General features: G+C 42.4%; 1 protein-coding gene across 2 annotated transcripts in view; it reads left to right on the plus strand.

The window, feature by feature from the left end:
- Window positions 1-17,912, plus strand: part of C13H8orf48 (chromosome 13 C8orf48 homolog) — a 55,740-nt gene extending 37,828 nt beyond the window's left edge. For both annotated transcript variants that reach the window (XR_001293487.2, XR_010885586.1), the window contains exon 7: window positions 17,864-17,912. The gene's annotated coding sequence lies outside the window, so the exon portion shown is untranslated. The remainder of the gene's footprint in view (window positions 1-17,863) is intronic.
- Window positions 17,913-19,862: the final 1,950 nt, after the last annotated feature.

Genomic DNA, 19,862 nt, shown 5'->3' on the forward strand with positions numbered 1-19,862 from the left:
GAATGCTTTACTCTGTTTTTATCCTAATGAAACAGGAAAGTCTGCTTTTAGCAGTTGCTCAGCCTGTTCTGTCTTCATTATGCTCTGGAAATCTGACGCGAGTTTTCTAGGCTGTCTGATGGTTTTGTTTTGAGGTTTTCTCCTCCCTTATGCAAAAGTAGGAAAAGACCGCAAGTTTTGGAATTACTCGTAATAGCTCGTTCCAGCATTGATCAGGTACATAGATCAACAGAAGGTCCAATCTTGTTCCTATGAAAGGAACAGTATCCCGTGGTTTCCTGGATCAGGATAGGACCAGGGATATCCTGATTCTCCTAAAAACTGCAGTAGGCTCAGATAATTTTGAGGGACAGACTGAATATGCCAAAAGCAAGGAATTTTAGAGCAGAACCTGATGCCGTCTCCGCACTGAGAGATGCTGAGGACAGCAGCTTCTGTTGTTTCAGATGGAAGTTGAAGGTTTTGCTTTTATGTTCCAGAACTACTGCGGTGGGCATGTCTGTCTGTGATTTGTGAGGACCATAAATGTAATACATGATTTCTGTGGGCTTTTGGTTTGTAGAGGAGCTATGGGGAGCTACTTCTGCTTTTTAAGGTTTTAATTTAAATTAAGTAACCCCTGAAGTAAGGACAACTGAAGCCACAGACCTGTTGTTTTGTAGGCTCTCTCTGAAACTGATATTCATCCCATTGATTTTAAGGTGACTTCTCATGACGTGTTAATTTGGTGTAAGTGTGATTTGATAAACACCAGCAGCTTCCTAGGCTTGATTATAGCCTTCTTGTAACTGCATGTTTTGGCAAATGTTATCTTTTGTGTGTACACAGTACAAATACTTATGGAAGTTGCTGGTGCCTGTTTCCAGGAACAAGCTACGAGTAAATCATGTTATAGATTAAGTGCTTGATGATTTCCGCACTCAGACTAGGGCTACCGAAATGTACCCGTGTGATGTGTGTTTTAATCTTCTGGTCTACATCTTGGTGTGAAGAGAGTTGATCATCCTGAGCAATGAAATCTTCATGTAACATTTTTTGCAGTAGCTTGAAATTCTATATTAAATGCTCCTAATAAATGTGCTGAGTGAGGCTACTGCATGCTGTAATAAAACATGTTAGGAAGAGGCATCAAGTCTTACTCCTTTCATGTGCTCATATTTGGGGAAGTTTTATTTTTTTTGCTTTTTAATTTGGAGAACAGTGCTACATCAAAGTGTTGTTCTCTAAACATTTGAACAGACCTGTTCCTTTATGATGCTCACTTTGAAATAAGCTTTGCTGCATTTTAAAAACTATGTTGAGATTTCTTTTCTCGACACATCCCACAGTATTCCTCTTCTCAGAGGCTGCATCTTGCAGATAAGCCAGGGTTTGTTTTTCCTGCTACAGAAATAATCGCATATGATCAGCTAAAAAATGTATCCCAGAAAAGCTGGATCCTTTTTTCCCTTTGGAAGTTGTCTTTCACGGTTGACTTTTTGCTAATGTAGTTTGTATTCTTTTCCTTTTGCACACCGTTCTGCACGGTTCTTCCCACATCCCTTTCAAAATCAGGGGCAATTAGATCCTGCGATTACAGAGGCAACCCAGCAACTTTCCCATTTGTCTATATTTTAGATATTTTTCTGTGAAAATGAAGCTTCCGAAGTGCAAGCAATTCCCTAGCCTCTGCTGATGCTCCAAATCACTCAGTGACTTTTCCATTTGCCTCTTTCTAAGATCAGTTTGTCCTAATGCTCCATGTTACATTTTTGGGGGAGTCAGAACAAGTACTTACCAGTCCAGATACAAGTGGATTGTTTTAATCATTCTCTTGAATTACAGGATAAATGAAAACTGAAAGCTGTTTGGAGTTGAAATCAAATGAACAAAGCAAAAACCTAAGAAGCAGGATCTTCATAAAATAACATCTTAAGAAAGTCGGTGTCCTTTTCATTAAATTCTCATTTTCTCTGTAGGTGAGGGATGGTTTTGGTTCAGGGCTAATTAGTTGTGAAAAGGAAACAAATGAGATCTCTGTTCTCCTCCCTCTCCCTTTTTAAATCTCTCCTCTCCTCTCCTTTTTCTTCCCCCTTTCCTGCTGCTAGTGAGGGATGTAATTACAGATAGGACGCTTTGCAGCCTTTCTCTTGGATCTAACATTTGCCCAGATTGAAAATCCTGCAGGGATAACTTTTTTTTTTTTAAACTTTCCCAAGAGCAAAAAGATTGTTTGAATATTCAAGTGTTCATCCAACTCCTTTAAAAAGACAAACTCCTCTCCTTCCAGCCAGTGTGCTTGTTCTTGAGGAATAGTTCCAGCCTAGGGCTACAATACATGCAGTACTCGGGGAATTTCGCCTTCAAAATTGTGCAGGGAAAATAAGTTAGAGGGTGGAAGGAATCGGGGGACACCGAGGGGGAGTGATGGAGGTAATGTTAGATGCAGTCTTTACCTTTCTGGGATGAGATCGTATTGATTTCCCCGCAACACGGACCGGGGCCAGCCTGGGTGTCGTTTGGGTAAGGAAGCAGTAAGGATCCTGCCTCCCCGCTGCCCTCTTCTCCTCTCCTCTCCCCCAGCCTTAACGCAGAGCTACTTTGTTTCTGGCACAGGAAGAGCTTGCAGGACGTGCGGTGAGCGGGGCTCTGCACCCAGCCTAAAGCGCTGGCGCGCTCGTGCGAGACAGGGGGTTAAAGGCTCCCCTGGGCGTTGCGCCTGCCGCTGAGGGTTGCCTTCCCTTTTAACTTAAAATCGCGTTCGCAGAAGAGGAGGAAGTTGTGCGAAACGCCTCGCCGATCCCCGCCGGGCGATGCCTCCTCCCGGTGGCGGGGCGGAGGAGCGGGGCTGCGGGCGCGCGCGGCCCGACCTGCCGACCGGGCGGTGCGCGGAGGGCTGTGCCCCTGCCGCGGCTGCCCAGGGCGGGCGAGCAACGTGGATAACGGGGGGGGGGGGAAGGGGAGGGGGGGGGCAGCTGGATGGCGAAGGTGCTCGCGGCGGCGGGAGCGGGGTGCGCGGCGAGCCCCGGCCGGGGGCGTGCAGGCAGCGGCGCCCGGTGCGGCGGCAGCCCCGCACGGCGGGCAGGAGGGAGGCAGGCAGGGGGCTGCGGGCAGCCCTCGGGGGGACGCCGTGCCCTGGGGGCGCCCGGCGGCCGCGTCTTCCGCAGGCAGCTTCCCCTGCCCGGGTTTCTCCCTGCCAGCCTCTCCGCTCCACGCCGGCAGCGCTCCGCCAGCGATTCAGCTCACTGCGTGGATTCCCTCGGAAAGGGGCACACGTGCCGTTTGCCCTTCGCATAGCAGCGGAAGGCAAGGAGGCTTTCGATACGTTATTTATCCGTTCATTCATTTGTAATTGCGACCGCTGCCTCCTGCCGCCGGCGCTCCCCAGCGAGCCTCCGGTGCCGCACGGAGGCTCCATCCCGGCCATGCAGCACTCACCTCCTCCGGCCGCATCCTCCTCCGCCCGCTGGGCTGCTTTCGGAAGGGGACGCTGCCCGGGGGGGGGGGGCCACGCGGAGGGCCCGCGGCGAAGCCCCGTCGCGGAGGCCGCCCGGTCCCTCGGCAGCCGCCCGGTCTCGTCCCCCCTGGTCTTGCGAGCGGCGAGCGCGGCTGGTGCTGCAGCCGCGGCGAGGGCGGAGGAGCGGCGCCGCCAGCCACCTCGGCAGCACCCTCTGCGCGCTGCCAAATTTTTCAACTTTATTTAGGGGGAAGAATAGATCACATGGGGAGCTTCACCCGGCTGGGAGGAGCGTGCTAGTGCAGAATCAGGTCACTGACATAAAAGCCCGAGGAGTTAGTCGCAGACACAAAGATTAATAGTGTTAGCATAAGCCAGGCATAAAAGCAGGCTGAGACAAAGACGGCAGATGCTTATGGGAATTAAAAGCGTCTGTTTTCCTCCCTTATCTGAGTCATTAAGCAGGGTAATCTCTTGCTCTTTTTATCAGGTGAGTTCTCCTAATTGAGTAAGAAATAGAAGAGAATGTAAAATAAACGTTTCCAGCTTCCAAGTGATTTTGAGCACATTCTTCTTGGCTGTCAATCTAGGATTACTACGGGGGGGGGGGTGTTCTTTTCTTTCTTTTTTTTTTTTTAGTATCTCAAATGCTTGGTCTGCCTCTCTGTATCCTGCTTTGTTGTATCGATTCAGTCCTGGATAAATAGATGCTGCAGACCCATTCCAAAACCTGCCCGTGGCCGCATAAAATAACGTAGGTTGAACAATGGTCTCTGACTGCAATCTTTAATTTGCATCTCTTGCTCAGACAAAGGCAAGAAGGCTGCTGGCTGAGCTCTTATTGTCCCACTGACTGAGAAATCGTCTTAGAATGAAGTTTCTACAGTGCCTTTTTTCTGATCCCTGTGTTTCATTCATTAATAGATGGCAAAGCTCCCAACGGGAGTGTAGCTAGAACAGAAGCTGTCCCTGAGTGCGGAACTGATCACTGCCAGGACCGCAGCGTGGTTCCTATGACTTCTAAGATCTTTGTTTATTTAATCAGCAACTACATTGGAAAAGCCTGGGATGGATTTAGGTTAGTTAGAGGCCAAAACTCAAGTGTGGATGCCTAAATATGGGTACCTAAGTACACATGCATCTTGTGAAGAAGTGGGCCTGACTTTCACAGGTGCTAAGCAACTGTTCTTCTGCATTTCCATCTGCTTTTAAGTCACAGCCCACCCTCTGCCACCTTTCTCATGTCCACACTTTTAAAAAGAAATCAACTTTGAAAAGTAGCCAATATCTTATTCCTGTGCTTACAGAAGCATCCTGCCCGAAAGCAGCTCCATTCTAAAAACATGATTCAGACCAAGGGGAAATCAGATGGATGCACAATGAAGACAAGAGGCCTGATGTGTCCAGCTAGTATAAAATTGTCTACAGGAGATTTTATCTGCTATATGATGACTCAGCTGGTCACCCAACAAGTTGCACCTGCCTACAGAGTAACTATCCTTCTTTCAGCTTGCAAAAAAATTAACCAGCTCTGGCATTAAAGCTGAAATGGTCAAAATGTTAATTCCTGGCAACTTCTTAATGAAGGCTTCAACTAATCTTTAAGGGGCTCAGGATTAGGAATGGTGCTGAGTTACATCACATCAGGAAAAGCAACCCTCACCTCAGTGTAGATGAAAATATGCAACTCTAAGTACTTGGGTGTGCAATGTGGTTCTTTTTGCTGCGTTATTTATGGGGTATAACTTACGTTCCTTGTTCTCATTCCTCCAGGCCTGGAGTGCAAAGGGGGAACCTGTGCCTGTTCCAGGCTCCCTGCTTACCGTGGGTCTCTTAAAGGAGTGAAGGGGAGCCCAGTCACTTAAATCCGAGGAGAGAAGAGCTGCAATTGCAATTCCTCCTTTTATAGGACAAATCCATGGAGTAGAGAAAAAGCACTTTACATCTCCACTACAAGAGAGACACGCTGAAGAGTCAGCTAGAACCTGTCCCTGTGCTTGAGCTTTGAAAATGGGGTAGCATCTCTGAACTGGTCTTGCAGAGAACCTGGGTTTTTTAGCTGGAAGATTTGCCCCTAATTGTATAATTTTTATTTCAAGTGTGCAGAGGCCTAATTTTCAACAGAGGTGTCATCCTTTCCTCTGTATGTGTAGTTTGAGATGTTTTCTTTGGTTTTATTTTTTAATAATTTCTCTTTATTGCCAGCTAGCAATGAAAAGTAAGATAACAAGACTAACAAAGACTGTAAAAGATCTGTTTAGTCCTTATTTATTTTTTCATCCCCAAGTTAATTTGTTCTTACTGACCGAAGGTTTCTGTCTTATCCATTCCATGAAACTTCTCTTTATATTTCTTTTTATACACAGTTTCTTACTCAAGTCTCTTATTTCAGCCGGAAAGGATATCTCTACCTACCTACCTACCCACCCACCCACCTATCTGTCTGTATTTATATATTTGGTTGTTTTGGTCAGTTGTAAAGCCTTGGCAATACAAATTCCTACCAGTTTGTATTAGTAGAACAGTAGCTTTTTCTCCATCTTTTTATATATATATATATATATATATATATGTATGTATGTATGTATATATATATATCTGCTGCATTTTTGCTTATGAACTCATAAATAAGCCATATTTCCTCTGAAGGAATGTCTGAAAATGTTCTAATTTATTTTTATGCTACACCGAATCTTTTTTTTTTCCAAACACTTGATCTTAATCCAGTATGACTATTAAACTGAAATTTCTCATACTATCAAATTTGCCACTTCCTAAGTGGCAAATGGCTTGTAACTGGTCAGGGAGTAGATCAGCCAATTTGAAGATTATGGCAATGTCAGAGGACTATTGACCAACTACATGAATGATATTGATATGGTATAATCCTATCTCCTCCAGAAAACCTGCCTTTTCCAGAAAATTGGTGGGTCAATAAACACTTTATATCATGCTTAAGCCCACAGATCCAGATCAACAGGGACATATAAATGCCCAACTCCCACTGATTTCAACAGGACTTAGACCAAAGTACCTTTGTGCTTACGGTCTCATGACAACAAATGCTATTCGAAGCTCATGGAAGCCATTGGAAAGACCACAGTAAGTTCTCACAGTAATTGAAGGGATCAAAGAAAAATGAACATTTGAAACTCCTTGAGAAATTCTTCAAGCCTTGAAAAATGACCCAAAGCTTCTCTCCTAGTCTGCAGTGAAATGTTCCTTATTCATCGTTGCGAAAATCTCTGATGTCCCAGTCAGATTGTTGACATTTCTGTTGCTGCTTCTATTTTAAATGTTATAATTAGTAATTTTTCACACTTGCAGATTGTCCTTTCTCCTAGAAATTTAAACAGTAAACACTGTGAAATTAAATTGCATCACACACCACTCTGCTGTAGGTACAAGATACAAAGAGATTGCTCTCAAGCTAATGTTTTCTCCTATTCTACCTTCGGTGCCTGTATTGTCAAGGTGCTATCTCATTATGAAGAAACTGAAACAAGTCCACTAGATATAATGGGTCACCATTTTACGTTGGTACAGTGAAAAAGGAATCTCACTCTGGCTTTGCTTATTTAGAAGCTTTTGGAATCCAAAAGTGAGGAGGCAGGCATTAAAAAACGAATTATTAAAAGCAAAGTTTTTCATCAAAGGCAGGCCATCAAATTCCTCTTCATTTAATAAAGTTATAAATATTGACTGCAGGGGAAGAGCCAAGATTTATTACCAAATATAATGAAATGAAAACACATTATGTAAAAAGTTTCAGTGCTTGTGTACTATTCTTCTTCTCTTCAATCCTTGCGAGAAAGTTTGATTTTATTAGGCGGGATAAAATTTACTTAATCAAAAAATCAGTTAACAATCTATTCCTGGATGAGCACACAACGTAAGAATGACTTACCCCAGAACTATTACTACATCTATCAGTATCACTAATTTTAATCAAATGTAGCCTGATCATAAAATGTGGAATGAGTTTTGGAATTTCAAAGTCATTGTTGGTTGGAGTTATCAGACTATTCCACTAATAGTGTGCATGAATATCTATGAAATTATTCCCAAAGAAGACTGACAGTCTCCGAATTCTTTATTCCAGAAGGGAAGCAGGCAAGAGGGAGTATGACAGAGTATAGAAAATAAATAAAATGGAGGATGTAAACTGGAAATTTCTAATTAATCAATGTCATTTTTAAGAGTAGGGAGAAATTCAGTGAAATCAAAAGGCATTACAGATAATTTTAGTGGAAGGAAGTACTTTCTTACACAGCACATTATTCTCCTGGAGAGTCCGTTGCTGCAGACTTCCACTAAGGTTGAAAGCCTTGAAGGATTCAGTAGAGGTGTCAATGTTCCTGTGGGAATGAGAGCATTCACAATTTCAGCAGTACATTTTTATCATAGCCTCTAGTTGTAAGACAGATACTACTTAGCAGATGCAAGGAAGAAATCCTCTTTGAGGCAGGTTTCCTCTGTTGTTTTTCCCCTGGAAGTGTAAAAGCATTTTTAAAAGCATTTGGAGCTGACGAATATCAGTGTATTGGGCTATATAGTCAACGTGTGTGATCTTATATAGTGATTTTTGTTTTCTTACCATAAAACAGTTCTGGACTGGCTTTATTGCATTATGTTGCACATCTTTTAGGTGAGAAACAAATTCTGGTTCAGCAACAGCAATGTAAATCTAGACTTTTCCACTAAGGTTAACTCCTTCTGTGTATATATATACATAAATTTCTATTCCTAGCGCTGGTGTCTAGAGAGTCAATGTTTCTTTTACAGGATCAAAAATCTCCTAGAAACAGCTTGAGTCAAATAATGAATGTTTTGGAAATTTGAAATATGGTAAGAGCATTCTCATGCATGTAGGATAGGTACACCGTGTTTTACATCACTGTGTTGCAAAGGTCAGAACTGTTAAAGAAGCTGACATATTCTTAGAAATGACCCAGAGCAATCCCAGAATAGATGTCTGCCAGCGCCAACCTCATCATTTCTTGGATTTTCTTTTGTTGCCTCTCTTGCCTCATGTAGAGTGCCAGTTAAATTTAAACACCAATCATGTCTCTGGACAATAGCTCCCGTTCATGAAATAGATGTGTTCTTTTATAAACGGACTTCCATGAACTATACATAACCTCCTGTGTTTTGTATCTGTGATTCTTTCTTCCCATCTCTGATTTGCTTTTAACATGGAAATACAGAAGCTTTCAGAGCGTGACAAGGCTCTGCTCAACAGTTGGCAGAGCTAAGGTTAACTGTCTTTATCATTTTCTTTTGATAAGGAAACTGCGACAGCTGCCTGCCTTCCTGCAGAGATTGCCCAGAAGGCCAGCCAGGAAGGACAGCGGCCAGGCTCTTCTGCAGAGCGTTGCTTTCTGGGATGGGACAATAGGAAAAGGGAGTTCTGGTAAACTCGTCGTTATGAACTCCTCTTTTCCATCTTTTTATCTTGCTTCTACCATCACGACAATATATTAGGACACAAAGCGGGGTTAACATTTTGCTTACTCTATGGAGGAGAAGCTTGTTGAATCCCTGGGATGCTCTCCAGTGGAAGGTACTGTATGCTGATGGGCACACCGTGCTTTAGTGGTGGTGCTGGCTGCAACTAGCCTGCAGGAGAGCCCAGATTTTAGAGAGTGCAAAGATGGCTGAAACCACCTTAGTTCCCTTACACTTCTACAGAGCAGCTGTGTGTTCGTATTCTAAGGTAGTGTGTCGTTGCTTTTGAAGACTTTTCTAGCTGTTCCTGCTAGATGCTTCTACTCAGTAATCTGTGTGCCACCCTCTGGTCCATTCTTTCTTCTCATGCTTCAGGGACAGTCTGCAACCTCCTTCCTTACCACCAGAAGATCTGTGTTTTCCCCTTCCCTGGGCATCCTTCTCTGCTCTCTCTTCCCATGCCAAGGGATCTGTATATCCCCTCTTCTCACTTAACTGTCATTTCCAGTGAGTCAGTGGCAGCTATTCTTACATGCCATACCATGGGCTGCTGTGTATCCCTCATTGTACCCTGCTGTTTTCCTGTTATTTATCAAAAGCAGTATGGTTCTGTACATTGATGCCTGGAGACAGACAGACAGACAGACAGACAATGTCATCAGCTTGAGTGCAAGACCTCATATCCCTTGGGCAGTTACCTGGTTACCTCCTCTATTCCTGAGGATTCACTGTGCTTTTTGCTTAAGTTCTATTTCCAGGTACTTACAGATTTGCCGAACATGTAACACTGTGCCAGCTATGTCTGTCTCAGGTTTTGTTGGCCTTTTCTTCTAAAGTGTTAGTACTTCTGTTCCTGAAGCCTGGAACTGAAAGCTGATGAAGTGGTGACATTTGTCACCATGATCAGTTGTTTTCCTCTATATTAAAATTTACCCAAGTTTCACCAAATTATAAGTGCAAGCACAATACAGACTATGGAAACGGTGTTAGCCCTTGTGGACACCCTACCCATATAGCCAAGTGCCTGCAGATTCCATCTTCACAGACTGTGTTGTGGCCTGGGTCGGAAGAGGTCTTTTATGAATCATTATTCTGGGTTTTTGCAGGCTGAGTTATGCTTGAACCTGAGGGGAGGATAGCCTGGGACTGACTCAGCAAGGAGACTGGGAGTGGGAGGAGAAAAACACTGCATTTGGTTAAGGAATATGTAGAGGGTGATTAGGTTGGGGAGCCAGTACATTCAAGGGAAGTGGTTAAACTGTGCTTTACTGGAGGAGCACATTTAGGGAATTTAGGAGAGGAGCATTTAGGGGAGGAACTGATGGGAGAGGATCTGGAAGGGAAGCAGATATGGGAGTGAATCTTCAGAGACTACAACAGGAGTGTGGACACTGATGTTGTCCAGTGAGGAAAATGGGAAACTAGGATGAAGAACCAGAAGTGAAGACAGGACTGGAACACAGAGATTTCAGCAGTGATGGAGAAGAGGGGGATCTGAGGGAAATAGATCATCAGCTCTGAAGGCATGCCCCTCCACAAGCTGGAACGGAAGCAAAGACCCCCTGCCAATACTTTCCTGCCAGCTAACACAAGTGAAACCCATTGACAAAGAGTCTCATCACCTTCTCGCACTGGTCCACACAAAACATGTCAATATAGTGATAAATTCAGGCTATGTCATGAAAAAACTTTGACTTTTGAAAAACAGCTTCACTGGTTGGAGAAGTTTGGAAGTGTATACCAAACAACACTTTAAAGTGCAAGAAAAAGGAGAAGGTTCTCAGTAGAGAGAGTATGGCTGACATTGGTTCTTCTATCTAGCCTAACACCTGAATCCTTGGGGTCCGTGGATCTGGGTGCATTTGCACTCCTTCTTCCCTTGATAACCACATCACTAGGTATCATTGCTAGCACAGTTCAATGCAGCCTTGGAAAACTTGATTTAATTTCTGCCTTTACTACTGAGATCCTAATGACGAGTTGCTTAAAATGAAACCTTTTTGAAGTATTCATTAACTGTATGTTCTTCATTTTCTGGATACTCAGTTTGAGGTGATATCTGACTTGCAAAAACTATATACTTAGAGCTGCAGCTGGAACTGAGTTTTCAACATTTAAAGCACCGTATAATGCTAAGCACTCTACAAAAAGCATACTTTCATCCTCTCAATTGGATATCCCAAATTAATGAATACTTTTACAGCACAGAAACCCTCTAGTCATTTTTTCACCAGCCAATGGAGATCAAATGGAAGTGTTGGGACAATAAATTCATCAAGAATGTCTTAGTAATGTGAACCCTAGAAAAGCCATGGATAAATCAATCGTATGTTCTCAGAGTAGGGTTTGAGTAGGGTGAAGGAAAGCGGGTTAAACGAAGCAGAGATGAAATGACCTTGTTCTGTAATAAAGCGTTCAATCAGGGAGTTGTTCAACTGTTTCTGAGTAACCCCCTGTGGAGACGAGCCGTCAGAAATGGGCTACACACCAAACAACAAGAAGAAAACAAATAATGAATAGCTGCTCATTAATTGAGAATCATCCACCCTATAGACTGAATGAGGCAAGGGTCCTATGGAAAAAAATGATATTTGATCATGTAATTAAAGGCAGTAGCATACTGGGTAACACAAGGGATTCAAATTGAGATCACATAGGCAATTTTATTTCTGGAACTTCTGAACTTTTGAGTGTTTGACTTAGCATTCTCAATAACGTTCTTTTAACTTGGAATATTGTGTGTAATATACATAAGTGTTGTTTTTAAATAAAACTGGTTTGTCTCCAAGTCATGTCATTTTCGCACTGCCTGCTGTCACCATTTCTGAAGGAGAAGCAGCTGGTGTGCTAAAAGAAGTTATGGACTTTGGAATCCTGCAAGGTTAGGAACTGAGGGGTTGGAGGGAGATATTTACACAAGATGTCGTCTCTTTTTTTGGCCTGCTAGATCCCTCCCACTGCTTTCCCCACCGTATTTTATAGAGCAAAATGTAAACATTTGCTTTGACGTGTTTTGTGGCTCTAGTCTGAAAGTGACCCTAACAGGATCTTGGTGGGATTCCATGATTGCGGTTTCTCAGTGGTTTCTCTATCCAGTCTTCTCAATTAATACATAGAAAGGTAGAATTCTTCATAACTGCCAGCTGCAAATTCAGCAGGGGATCTGAGAGTCAAACAGCTCTGCTGGCTCAAATGCTGCCAGCAGGAAAGACTCTGTAATCAGAACTTGGTTAACTGCTCTGCTCATGATGTTTGAGCCAGAACAGAATCCAGCTCCCACTCTGAGAGCTGTGTAGGCTCCACCGTGCTAAGTAAAGACAAAATATCTAAAATGGTGATAATTATTAAAGTGAGCAGGTACATGTCTGACTACAGGGAACAGGTCTAGTAAATAGGAAAGTGTGGCTTTTGCTTATTTACTTTGAAACCAATCACATTTTAAGACGTGTCTTTAGTTACTTTAGGAAAGTGTGTTCTTACAGTAGTTTTGTTTGGTGTATTCATAGTTAAACAGAGTGTAAATGAAAACTGATGAGTTTCTCTTACTCTTTCTCGTAATCGCGATACAAAAGAAAGGGCTGTGTGTTTGTAACTTTGAGAAAGACCATTAGATATATTGTCACAGTAAGGCAGAAAAATTAATGGGGAGGGTTTGTGGTTTTAACTGTTTAGTCCTATTAATGAATCTCCCATTTCATGCTCATTGGGTGTTTAGTGTGTGCCGTGATTGAAGAGCTCATCCAGAATTGCTCTTAGCAGGGAAATATAAGTTGATTATGAGCAGTAAGAGTCAGGAAGAAATGTCTTGCCCAGCACATAACCCTGTCCATCTAGCTAAATATGTTGGGTTAAAGGTTTATCTTCCTGTAGTATGGTTTTCATCATCTACAATGTCATATCCTGAAAACTCAACCAACTTTTAGACCAGTCAAGATTGTGGCAATATCACTGAGATAGATAATCTTAATAAGAACAGAATGGGAACTGAGTGATCATTTCAAAACTTGCTCCATTATATATAATGAATAGCATATATATGCTGTTCATTCATTCTTTGACCAATGTAGGATACTTCCTGTACTTTTGCTGAAGTGAATCTCTTGCCTTTGGCCTTGATTGCTGCATGAGACACAGTGTTCATACCCTAGGATTTTCACAAATTGTAGCTTGAGGGAAGAGAAAATATGACCATACTGATGAGTTTTGGAAACTCACAAATTGTATGTGCTACCTTGTTATGATATACGCACAGATATATCAGAAAGAAAATGACTCTTCTTAGGAGGAGATGTTATTCTGTGCTCTGTTGACAAATTAGTGTCTCATTTCACTAAGTACTTAAAAGAAACTGTCATCAGTGCATTTATAAGTTCCCGAGAAAGGCTGCTGAATGGGAGCAAACTGCATGCTTCAGGTTCTGCCAGTGGCGTTCAATCACTATTTCCTAACAATCTTTTTCCTGTTTTGCCTCGTTTCTAGGCACAGGTGGATTTAACGTTGAATTTGACCACCATATGAGAGGCAGAGGCTTAGGGCTCTGAACAGGATGCTAGGAACAGATTCAAAGAGCAATATGAGATCATCCTGCTAAGTTGCATCAGGTTCTGTTAGCAGTGCTAAATTTGTACTCAAGGTCATTTAACCCACAGTATAATATTGCGTCACATTTCTGTGGATTTTTTTTAAGAAAAGGGGCACATTTTTGTCTCCCTCTTGCGTGAGTCATCAGGTGCGTAACAAATGAGCTAACGCTGAGTTCGTTCTCTTAGTCAAGAAACTCCTTGCTGTCAGAGGCTGCTGTAAGGAGACAGTTTCTCTCTCTTGCTCTATTCAGCCTCTTGTTTTCATGAAACATGCTCTTCTCTGAGCCTTTGTCAAATTGGATTTAAATCAGCCAAAGGGTTCAGAAGGTATTACCAGTGGGACAGTTAGATGGACATTTACAGATGATCACCTAAGGCAACAGGACTACAAATAAGAAATGTTTGGACTAAGGTTGAATATTCTTAGGAGAAAGAAGGGTACAAGTCTGAATCCTACACTCTAGTTTGATCTCCACTCTGAATCTATGTGCTGCTCCTGCTATGTGATAAAAGAACATTGTTAAAATAGGATTTCTGGGCAGTTGTGTACACATCTGTCTTCATGGTTTTGTCTTCAGTGGGCTGCAGCAGTAAATTTCCAGTTTTCCTTCAACAGCAGTCCCTATCACCCTGAGAAACACAGCAAGTGTGACGTGTTTTCGAATAATGACTCCATTTCTGGGTTTTTTTTGCTTTGTTTTTTTTTTTCCCCCCAACAGTTGCTCTGAAATTTCTTCATTGCAGTTTGAGTATGGAGCTTTAATGGATTTTTCTTCCCAAATGCTAGATGCATCTTGTATCTTCATAAGCCTTTGAATTTATGTGTTTGCATGTGTCTCGGTATATGTATTCACAACTGTGTTTCCTCTTCCCTGGGGGGAAAAAAATAACTTCAAACCCCTGCTAGTGGTGTTACCTAGTGAAAAGTCTTATTGGCTCAGTTGTGCATCTATCACTTGTTACATTTCAGAGACCTCAGCATTTCTCCCTTTTTCAGATTTATTCTGAAAAGCTTTGTTCCTGCTAATCCACACACCAGATGCTACTGTATTTTCTGGATGTCTGAACTCTCCACTCAAAACCTGTCAGTGTCTTTTGTGTAGCTAACTTGAAAGTGATATTTGTGTACCGTGTCACTCCGTGGTCTGATTTTTTTATTCACTTAGCTTTGCCAGTAGAAGTTCTTACACACTTGCATTTATGCTGGAACAATGGTATTTAAGTCAGGTCTACACCCTAGATTTCAGATAACCGTGTCCTTCAAGAACGTGAAAAGGTGTGCGATGCAGAAGTCTATAGTCTTTCTGTGGTACAACACGTTTCCCTCAAGCAGATAGTTTTGTTATATTTATACAAAGTGCAGCTTTGCTGGTTTATTTTCATTCAGCTTGGAGCTCTTTGCCAGTGAAGAATACTGTAATCCTATATCAGTAAAATGGTGCTAGTATAGACCTGACTGTATAATGATTCCCTAGTGTATACATTTTTAAACCTATAAAAATAAATTATACTTGAGAGCTTTGCCGCTGTAAATATGGCCAAATAAAAGCTGCAAAGTTTTGCTAAAGATAAAACTAGTACCAGCAAAAGGATCCTTTTGACAGTTGGGAAATTGGTATAAAAATACCACAAAAGGATACATTTGGCCCATATCAGTGTCACCTCCCTGAAGGGGTATGGGGTATATGGGGTAACTATTAATATAGTAATATATTACATTATTTATAATTACTACTACTGATAATAATCATTGTACTACTACTGATAATAATCATTGCAATAATATGTTAACATAATGAGGTATAACTATGACCGGAGCAAAGCTTTTCTAAAGGCTTTATCTATTAAATGCCAGCAAAACATACCTAGAGGAGACAAGTCTGGAGCTACCTACCTTTTCAGAATATTTTTGACATCGTAAATGGCACAGAGAAGTTTTTATATGAAACCTCAGGGTGTTGGGATGCAGGTCTAGTACTCTGCAAGGAAAGCTCCAGCAAACATAAGTTAATGGTTTAAAAAAAAAAATCCTGTCAAAATGCCACTTCTCAGAAGGGCTGTTTTTCCAGCCTTCTGTTGTAGTGGTTTAAAGTTTTATTAGCAGCTAAGGCAGCCTTCGTCATGACGGAGCTGGTTAAGCTCATATTTCACATGCACAGTTCATGTCTCAGCAGCTGCTGAGCACCCAAAATAAACGATGGAGAAGTACACCTCTTTGGACCTAAATCAGCAAGCTTTCCGAGCAAACAGGTTGCTCTTCATGTTTCTCAGTTGCAAGGAGCGTGAGTCTTCAAGCAGTTCAAACTACTGCTTCCTGCTGTCCCCCTCAGGATTAAATCCCTTGACGCCGTAGTTGGCATGTTCTCATTGCCTGAAGCCCTAATACTTTTAATGATGTCCAAACAAATTAACTATTAAACGAGTTATGAAGCAGCACAGTGTGAACTGACTTGTGTGAGCTAAGGATCAAAGCGCAAAGTTGTAAAATGAGTCCTGAAGTGCTAATAACTTCTAATAACTTTTAAAGAGAGAAAACTAAACTGTGGAAAGAGCAGCTGTAGCATATTCTGCCTATGTAAAGAGAAGCATGGCTGGGATGTATTGCTGTTTGCATTTTGACTGGCAGAAACTGGTGAGATGGCACCAAACCAGCACATGTGGTTTAAGGAAGGTCCATCCCAAAAATGAAAGAGTCAAAAGAACCAGATCGGATGGATCTGTTTTCTTTGCATGTCGGTCATATCTGCGTAGCTCACTAATAGACAACTACATGTGTTACTGCTTTTTTAATTCCTGATTGCCCTCAAGACCCAGCACCAGGGGAGTGAGGTGAAACCTATCCTTTTCCTGAACAGTTACCTGCGCAAAGCTACTGGTGAGAATGTGTTTACCTGTGAATGAGGGCTCAACTTGTCCTGAAGAACTCTGAATCCTTGTTAATATGTGCAAAATTACAGTCCAGCCGGTTCCTTTCTGCCATGCACATTTAGAGAGGAGCATCCTTTTGCTTATAGGCAAGTACACAAGGATGCCTGCATTCCCCTCCTTCTCAAAGCTATCTCAAAAACTGGAATGGCTTTTCCTTTCCTGCCTTTATTCCTCTTCATCGACTTCCTTGTCTTTGCTCCCTCTAGTGTTCCCACGTAGGTGCTGTCTTGCTCTCCTACCCTGGGCAAGGAGATTTAATATTGAAATCTTGGATTATTTTCCCTGCGTATTACATAAACTGGGAACGACAGCAGCCTACCTGTCATACCCTTCGAAAAGAGACGCTAGCAGAGGCCTCAGCAGCCTCACTTCACCTCCGTATGTCACCGGAGCAGTGCGCCAGTCCCAGCCTTTCACAAACCTTGAGGCCAACTCAAAAGCATTAGATTTTCAGTAATACATCTTTATTCTTTTGATGGTTTCCAAGCCTTTAATTCATTCTTAGTTCATAGGATTTGGATATTTTTACAACTGTAAGCATTTTTTTTTCCTTATTCAGGGAGCTGGGAATTTAAGAATAATGTAGGATATGAAATTTGGGATTAAAGCCACAGGATTTGGTAACACGGTGACAGCATCCATTGCACTATATACTGCGCTGCCTCACTCTTTCATTTATTCTAGCCACAAGAGCTTTATTAGCCATAAGAGATGTCCTGTCTTGCTTATTATTTGGAAATCAGAAAATATGAAATGGGACTGGAGATGTCTGTGCATCTCTGAATCACTGGATCCCTGCTGCAGAGAGAATGTGTAATTAAGAACGGGGACTCCCATTTGCAGTTTATTAACTGAAACTTAGTTGTTCTATGTGCTGTAAAAATATGTATTCCTAACCATTCTTAACCAGGAATCCAGGTGTAGCTGGTAGTGACAAAAAGTCTTTCCCGTCTCGGGTTTATTTGGGGATATGTGGTCTTCCTTCATCAGTGAAAATGAACTGACATTTCTGGTGTTAGGAAAGAAGACCAGGGTAAATAAGAGCAAAAACTGGACTTCATCCTTTAATTTTAGGAATGATCTGTTCCTTATTTAAAGGTTAGAAAGGCAAAGAAGAGAGTTTGAACTGCTGTAGCTTACATCTAGTCTGTGGATAACTGGTACTATAGTGATAAAAGTTTAAATTAGACCAAATATACCAGTCTAGTACTAGTACTAAATTTACTGCAAAAGTTAAAGGATGTAATCAGACTCTAAAATTTGAAAATATGTCTGGCAGAAAATTATCAGATGACATTGCATTAGCTCTCCATTGACCACTCAGCACCCTCATGATGTTTGGTGAGGATTCAGGTTTATAACTGTGAGGAGAAATCACACCTGACGCTGGGTAGATTTGGAGCTGCTTGGCTAGTGGCAAAGCGTTGTCTGGTTTTGCAGCAACAGTGAAGCAGAATTTTCTTCACAGATGCCCATTTGCACTTGACATGGAGGGATGCTATCTCCAAGAGACAGGAACGTCTTCCACAAGTTCCCAGGAGCGGGTGAGTGACAGCTGAGCACTGAGTCCATGGTGAGCCACATATCTGCTAATTACCACCTTCCTCCAATCACCCTTCCAACAAACTACTTTCTGAAATCTGTTTCGGTGAATTTTGTGTTTCTGTCACTCTGCATTAGGTCATGGTGTAGCGCAGCTTGTCACTTTGTGTTACATTTGATCGCGCTGTCTGGAATAGGACCCAACATAATGGAACGTGACGTGGTTATAGCGGAATTTAACTCATCAGATTTCTTCCAGCAAATCTTCCACATTGTGTCATCAGTCTGTTACAGAGCTGGGTGCTGGGTGTCTGTTGCGTCACAGAGGAACGGAGCAAGTGACATAATACCCTGTCTTGACCAAAATGATTATTCCCCATGGCCTTATAACTCAATGCGGTAACATTAGTTGGTAGTAGACACTCCTCACACACATTAGAAAAGAAGAAAACCCTTTTTAGAAAAGCCCAACATATTTTCATATAGTATCTGGCACGCAGGATATGAGTGAACTTGCAACATCTGCTTACGTCTGTCTCTCTGTGGTACATTCAAGGCGTTGCTTGGGGATTTTGAGTACAGAAATGAGGTGCTACAGGGTGTGGAAAGTGTTTTATGCTGTTATCTGTGAAGAAGAAAAAAAGCAGATGTTCCATATCTCCTCAGAGCCTGTGCACTGCATGAGGACCCTGTGAGCAAGAGGACTGACTATGATGATCCATATGGAGACTTTATTCCTAATTACCTGTGTCAGAAAAGCTCAGACTATGGCGATTTGCAGCCCACATTCATGTGAATGCAGCCCACTCCTGGTGACCCTACGTCTTGTGGGTGTCTCCAGGATAAGCTGCAGGCAGAAGACATTGCTGCAGGCCAGAAGGTGGTAGACATCATCTCCTGTCACAGGGTAGTTGAAGAACCCAACCAGCCCAGAGCCCCTTCCATTTCCATGCCTGGGGAGCTTGGGAAAGAGGGTAGCTGGGAGCAAGCTGCTATGAATTTCTTTGTCGTCAGCAAGTATATAATGAAAACTGCCAGGCCTTCATTCTCATTTTGCAGGGTTTTTACAACTGTGCACATGCAGCAGAGGTCCTCCTAGTCTGCAACGCTAAAATGAGAGGAAAACCAAACTCTGTTTTTACATCTGTTTGGTGAAGTTACCTGAACAGTTATGTAGATGCAGACTGAATTATTTTAACTGCCCCACCGGTATATTTGAGATCCCAAATTGCATTGAGGTTCCGTAGTATGTGTGAGTTGCATGGCACTGCTGAAGACACCATTTCCCTTGTCAATAAAACTCTTATACCTATAGAGCAGATGTATCACATTCAGGGCAATTGGGAGCCTGTTCTGCAAAAGCAGATGGTGCAGATATTGCACTTAGGACACGTGCGTTACAGGCCTGATTCTGCAGTGTGTATAGGTTTAGGCTTGAAGGGAAATAACTAGCATTTTGCAGATAATAGTCAGTGACCTCTTTGCTTCCCAACAGCTGGCTTACAAAAAGGAGCACATGGCGAAATGGCACCTGCTGAAGCCTGAAGCCTGGAATGACGTTATGTAGGACAGTCATAATCCAGGAATGTCTCATTATCTGATCAGCAGTGATACATATTTTCCTCTCAATATGCTGCACCCTCAAAGAGCATAGCTGAATACAAGGTGCTCGAGAGTTCAGGAGGGCCATTTTCAACACCGCTAATGGTGCCGGTGAATTGACGTTATTGAAATATGATTGCAGAATCCTGGCAACAGGAATGAAAGGCAGCGGAAGTGCTGCCCCTTTTGTTCTACCCAAATGATACCAATCACTGGCTTTGCTAATGATACCTTCACTGAGATGTGCCAATAGAAAATCTGTGTCTTTTTTCAGCATACACATTCCTAGACCACTTTTTTTTCCAGCGTGACCATAGGGGGTT

The sequence above is a fragment of the Apteryx mantelli genome, chromosome 13 (genome assembly GCF_036417845.1).
Source record: "Apteryx mantelli isolate bAptMan1 chromosome 13, bAptMan1.hap1, whole genome shotgun sequence".
Lineage (NCBI taxonomy): Eukaryota > Metazoa > Chordata > Aves > Apterygiformes > Apterygidae > Apteryx > Apteryx mantelli.